Source organism: Diadema antillarum, unplaced genomic scaffold (genome assembly GCF_040938485.1).
Source record: "Diadema antillarum isolate AM-2024a unplaced genomic scaffold, OU_Dant_1.0 seq00001028_RagTag, whole genome shotgun sequence".
NCBI classification, from domain to species: domain Eukaryota; kingdom Metazoa; phylum Echinodermata; class Echinoidea; order Diadematoida; family Diadematidae; genus Diadema; species Diadema antillarum.
This window is the reverse complement of record NW_027271862.1, coordinates 124,523-131,341: the sequence shown is the minus strand read 5'-3', so window position 1 is coordinate 131,341 and position 6,819 is coordinate 124,523.

The following is a 6,819-nucleotide window of genomic DNA, read 5'->3' as shown; positions in this document are numbered from 1 at the left end:
GTAGAGAGGATAATGTTGCGGCCTGAAGTTTTATTTCGTCGTACCCAGAATTTTGTTATAACTGTTATAACGGAAGGGCACTGTATTTTAGTTTGTAGTCCATTGAAAGCACTTGTAGATTTACTTTCCAGAAGTGGTACATATGGATGTAGAAGAGAATCTCATTCATCACACACAGGTGACAAGGCTTTTCTAAAGTTAGGAGAAGAAACTAAAGTTATACTAAAAGTGGATTTCTGAAACAATATCTCTCACTAAAAGAATCAGAGGGTCACAAATGCACATTACAAATTTAGTGAGGCAAATTTGACATTTTTCAAGATGGATTAGCTACTGGTATAAGTGCCGTTATTTGTCTATTTATCTATTTTTGTGATATATCTGCATTTAAGTGTGCATGTTTACATTGTACATAAATCGCCATGTATACTCAGTACATGTATCAACTTTCTGTAAGTGCAATGTTTTATACATTAAGTAGAAAGGTAATTTGACATTATTGTGATGAAATATTTAGGTTGAGTTTTTCTCTGTACATTTATGTCAATATTAGTCTGCGTACTTGCTGTTATGCTCTTTTAATTTGCAATAAAACAGAAATTAAATTGAATGGAATTGTGTGGCATTGCTATTCATTTTTCTGTCTTGCAGGTAGTGGTGAAGCAGTTTTGCTACGGGCACTTTCTCCTAGTTCAGGAGAGGACGCTATAACTCAGTTCAGAAGTGAAGCCAGCAAACGACGAAATCGGCAGTTTAAGATGAAGGAGGTGTGCAACGGTCCTGCCAAACTCTGCCAAGCTCTGAACATAGACAGGTCCATGGACGGCACAGATTTGACAACCAGCAACATGCTATGGGTGGAGAGCGGCGACTGCGTCCCCGACGCCGACATTGTGAGCTGCCCGAGGATAGGTATCGATTCCGCGACCAAGGAATGGGTGGAGAAACCACTGCGGTTCTACGTGAGGGGAGAGCCTTGTGTTAGCAAGAGAAACAGAGCTGTTGAGGGGGCAACTGATAAGAAGACATAACACACACTTCAAGGCTCAAGACAGCCTGTGTCTGTGATGATTATCACATTTGATTCCCAGTGCTTTCAATGTAATCAGTTTGCCAAAGTCAATGAAATCATTGAGATGAAATGAGATGAGATATAATGAACAACTACATATATCAAAGCATATATTGGCATATGGAAATGTACAAAACAGAGCCTATGTAATTGACCAAAATGTCACTTGGGTTGACCTAATCAAATTTTGTCTTACCTGGGAGAGTAATCTGTTCTCTACCTACTGTCAAAATTTGACAGTTTAAAACAAACTGAATTGCATTATTAGCAGTTTTCTGAACCATTTTTGGGGGACAGGCAATGTTTCACTGGAAAATTGATACTTCTGCACAGCACGCCTGAGTAACCCTTACCTTTAAATCCTCTAGATATTTTCTCCCTTTTCTTTGAAATTGCACCTCCAAACTCTTAGTTCACTCACTTCTAGAATGGGTTAGGATGGCCCAATTTTAACAAGATATATATTGCTTTAAAGCTTACAGCCTGCTCTTTTAAACTACAATTGTATGTGGAATAGAGGAAATTCATTTTGGCCTGTTTTTGTGGGGGGTTTTTTGTTTGTTTTGTTTGGGGGTTTTTTGGTGGGTTTTGAGCAGAGCGGTCACATATAGAACCTGCCCATGTTGTCACTCCTTCTAAAGTTCAAATTCTTGCCTCTGCCTAAAAGGAAAAGTTAAATTTTGCATACATCTCACAATTTCCTTGGTTCATAAAGATCAACTTCTGCAAGTCTGCTATTGAGTTTGGAATGGCATTTTGTACATGAATGGATCTTATGCATTAATGTCTTTTAAACCAGACTTTAAGACTTCAGGCCAAGCTACAACAAGCTGTAAAAAGAGTGAGGGTAAAAGGTTATGTTGCTACAGTGTAGTTGATAATTGTTGGAAAGGATGATGTATCGAGGTTTAACATGCATTAGTACACGCATATATTTCAAACTCAGGTAATTACTGTAATCTAGTACTGAAGAAAATTATCAGTACTGAAATTGTATGAAATACCAATATAGATCAAACATACTGTAATGTGCATAAATTTAGCTTGAAATATCCATTTGGTGATACAATTTGGAAGGAAAGCCTTACAAATGTAATTGAATCCAAAGTGGCCTCTGTGAAATGAATGAGTAAAAATTCAAGGTCCAAGGTCAGTGTTTACATATTCAATTGTGGCCAAGCAGCTTAATTTTCCCGTCGTAACAACAGCTCAAAATACCTAATGGAAATATAATTTGGCAGAAGGAAATCTATTATTAGAATACACAGCAATAGAGTTGATAAGACAGAACTGAAAGGTTAAAGGTCATGGTCAAGAGTGCCTTAAATGTCACCTCAAAATGTCATTTTTTCAGTCATAATGTCAGTTATGAAAGCCCATTGGATATGTACCTTGATAAGTGTAGAACATGTATTACACAGGAGATACTGCCTTTGTGCAGTTAGATTAAAGTTTGAACCCCAGACATCATTATTGTGGACTTTGCCCTCCTCTGATGAGAGGCCATTCTGTTGGCAGAATAGGCCTATAGTTATTGTATGAGAAGACAGAGATGTGCAAGTTGACTGCACATGGCAATCAACATTTTAGATATCTGATAAGTTACTATGAAAGAAACACAAAATATTTATGTCAAGTTTTATACCTTCATGGAAAATGGATTGTCAAAACTTTAAATGAACCAGTTAAGTCTGAAGCAAATTTCAGGCAAGAATTAGGAAGTTACAACTGTTAACTACGTTGGTAACCCTAATAATCAGAAGACAGTACATCTTCAAATGTGGACAGATTTGCATATGAAGTTATAAACCATGTTTCTTGTGCAATGTACATTTACTGCCAAACACTGATTTAAGTGCTTCATTACAACAATTTGAATAGTGTATGAGTAATTTTTACACATGTTAGAATGTTGTATGTGTGACACCAATAAAGACAACCAGAGTGAGTTGTTTTTGAGAAAATAATTTTGCAACGTACTTTATTTCACTCTATTACTTTAGAATTCCAATTCTGTAGAGATGTGGAATACATGTACCTGTATGTAAAACTCTTTGAACGACACACATCAAAATAGACATTGAACTTCCTCTGAAGTTCTTGTGGTAGGTTTCTCTGAAAAGCAAGCAAAAGGAGAGCTTCCTCAGTCAAGGACTGCTTGGATGCTGCTTTCTTAAGTGGCTACGAATGTTTAGGGAAAAAATGTACAGTCAACCTTGCCTAAGTTGAATCTATCTAAGAAAATTAAAGAGGACTTGTAAAGACCTGCAACTTAGACAATTATTTTACTTATGCAAGGTCAACTTAAGCAAGGGTTGACTGTATGTTTGACACAATACAAGTCATATATAGCACTATTATTACTATTTAATATGTGTGACTGTGTGTATGTATACACATACATACATTGGATGAGCGTTCATTTAATCACAATCAATGGAAGTTACCTTTACTTGATAAGACTTTCGCCTGCTGGCTCTGCAGGCTTCTTCAGATCGAGCGTTGTGAGAAGGACTTCCCACGAGCCGACGTAGCTGGCGCACGCCGATCTGAGAGAATGGGATCGTATATTGAGGAAAGTGAGTATTGTCCGAGGTCTCGGTTGAAGGTTCTCCCTACGTCGGCTCGTGGGAAGTCCTTCTCACAACGCTCGATCTGAAGAAGCCTGCAGAGCCAGCAGGCGAAAGTCTTATCAAGTAAAGGTAACTTCCATTGATTGTGATAAAACGAACGCTCATCCAGTTGATTTTCCAATCAGATGAACCTTTTCAGCGACATACATACATTGTATGCCTTTTGAGCCTTAAAGGGGAAATCCAGTCCAAAAATAAGTTAGTCTGATTAAAAAAAAAAGTAAAATCTTTACAAGGTCAATGGTAAAAAATTGACTGAAATCGGATGAAAAACAAGGAAGTTATGAAATTTTGAAGTTTTGCTAATTTCTGCAAACATTTCTTGTACAGTGGATATGAATATGCAAATGAGTGAGCTAACCATGTCATAACCCCACAATTTTCCATTGATTGTGTGAAAAAAAAATGATGAAAATTCAATGTTTCTGTCGTTGAAGTCTGAAACATGATGTTATTTCTAGTTGGATAACTTTTGAACTTTGGATACATCAGGATTTGAGCCTCGGGCAGAATTGCGCTTGAATGAAAAACTGGAAATTTCAACATTTTATGTACAAACTATATGGTAAGTTGTGAGGGGATGACATGCTCCCTTGGCCATTTGCATATTCATATTGACCATTCAAGAACTGTTTCCTCAAAAATTATCGAAACTTCAAAATGTTATAACTTTCTGTACATTTTTCACCCAATTTTCATCAAAATTTCACCGTTGAACTTGTAATATTTTACTCTTTCTAATCAGACTAACTTATATTTGGACTGGATTTCCCCTTTAACCCATCGAAGATGAGTTCTGAGTATACTTGAGCAAGTGTCTATGGAAATGTGTGGTGTAGCAAAATCAGCCTGTCCTTAGCGGGATAATATCCACTTCAAGCTTAATTTACTGAGAATTCATAATAATTATCAATCTACATGCATGTATTCACATTCAGGCCTGTGGGTCTTGAGAACAACAATAATGTTGTCCCTTTTAACATGTGGCATGAAGCTGCCATTCTGATGTGTCAATTCGGCTTCACACTTTACTTCATTAATTAACTGAACTTAAAGCAGCATAGGTTTTCTAACCCATTGATTTCTTTCTTTTTTATAAGTTTTCTCGTACATACACAGGCTGACCACCAGACAAATGTTTTATCGTCGGAGTAGGGCAGCTTGTCAATCAGTTGCAATAGAAACAACTTAATACAAAGATTTCATGAATTTGAACCAATGAGTATTGTATTCTAGACACTGGGACAGCATAATACATTGTACAATATGTGATAAAGTCTTTATCAGTGAGAAGGCTGTAACATTTCCATAACAAGGGGAGGACAAACTATTCAACATTGTGATTAGACTCTTGAAATGGGACTTTGTCAGTATGTTGGTAAAACTACAGGTACAGGTGTACAATGTACCAAATATTTCATAAAAACGGCTATGAATGTGCTACAGAGCAGAGGTCATGCCCCTACAATTAGCCTGACAAGGAGTATCACATACTGCATCATCAAATATTTCGAAGGGTATTTTATTTTTGCGAATTTTGCGAGTCAAGTGCTGTTTGCGAATTTAAAGATATGCGAAAATATTGACTCGGATCCTGACATGAATGTGACGTGCACATATACAGTGCACTCCCGTTATAACGAAATGCTCGGGACCAGCAGTTTTCTTTTGTTATAACGAAACCGAACAAATACAATGTATAACGAAAACAAGGAAACCACGTACAATCACATTCGTTTTGCTGAATACTCATCATACACTGGAAAGCTATGTGAAATGTGATGGGATTTAACTGTATTACAATAATAAACGCAAGTTCCCCTCAGAAACTGTGCGTGACACAAGGAGCGAACACACAGTGGTGTGAAGCGTTCACCCATGCAGAGACGTTATAAATGCTTGTTCCGCTACGTATTTTCGAAAGCAATTCACATTTCGTTATAACGGAGCACATTTCTTTTGTCTGTGGCGCTCGGAAAAGACTTCGTTATAACGGAAATTTCGCTATAACCGTGTTCGTTATAAGCGAATTTTGTACCATAGACTTTAATGGTGATAATTTTGGGACCAGAAGATTTACTTCGTTATAACGAAATTTCGTTATAACTGTGTTCGTTGTAACGGGAGTGCACTGTACTTTTTTTCCATTCACGACTATGCTCCACGATCACAAATTTAACCACGTGCAACATCGTCTGGAAGTTTTAGAAGATTCGCGAAAATTTCAACTCACTAAATATGTGGCATATACTGTAAATTCAGAATGTCGACATTAGGCTAAACCTAGACAAACTCTGACTGAACCTCAGTTCTCACTAAACTGCCCAAGCAATTTAGACTTTTATTGTCATAGGCCACATACTCTGAAACAGTACATGTACCTGTAAGTCCTTTCTTCGGTCATGATACAAATTTCATACGCTTCAGTGTTCTTCTGATACATGTGCATAATACAGTGGAAACTCGATATAACGAGATGGTCGGGACCGAGTCATTTTCCTCGTTATAGCCAATATCTCGTTATATCAGTAGGCATAAAAGAAGGCATAAAATAAAGACATTAATTTGCACATGTGGGACTACCCATCATATTTCAATCAATACTGATAACTTGATATTGTGTGTGAGGGAATTACTCACCTTTATGGGTAAGAAGATGTTTTTCGCCAAGGAAATCCAATATCAAGAATGTGTTTCTTATTAATTGTAGATGTTTGAATTTGTAAATTTATATAGCTTGCGATTGTATCAAGATCGTCTGTGGATTGGTATGTGGTTATCGTATGAGTGTGTGTTGTGTGGAAAGCTTATGGTCTGCACAATGCTGTGTGTGTATGTGATACAGTCTGTATGTACATTATGACTGCGTGTAATTGTGTGTGAAGACGGGGAATTCCCTAAGTAGAAGGCCAATCACAGCATCAGATTGCCTCACACCTGCTAAACGTCATGATGATGTCATGTACAATGTATATACATATGGCCGTCCCACCACATTTTCTGCATGTATCAGTGTGCGTGCACACACACACTTCACACGTACAACATGCAGTGCTAGCTGGAGTGCACTGAAGAAAATGATTATGTGTGTACAAGACAGTTTTTGGCGCATCA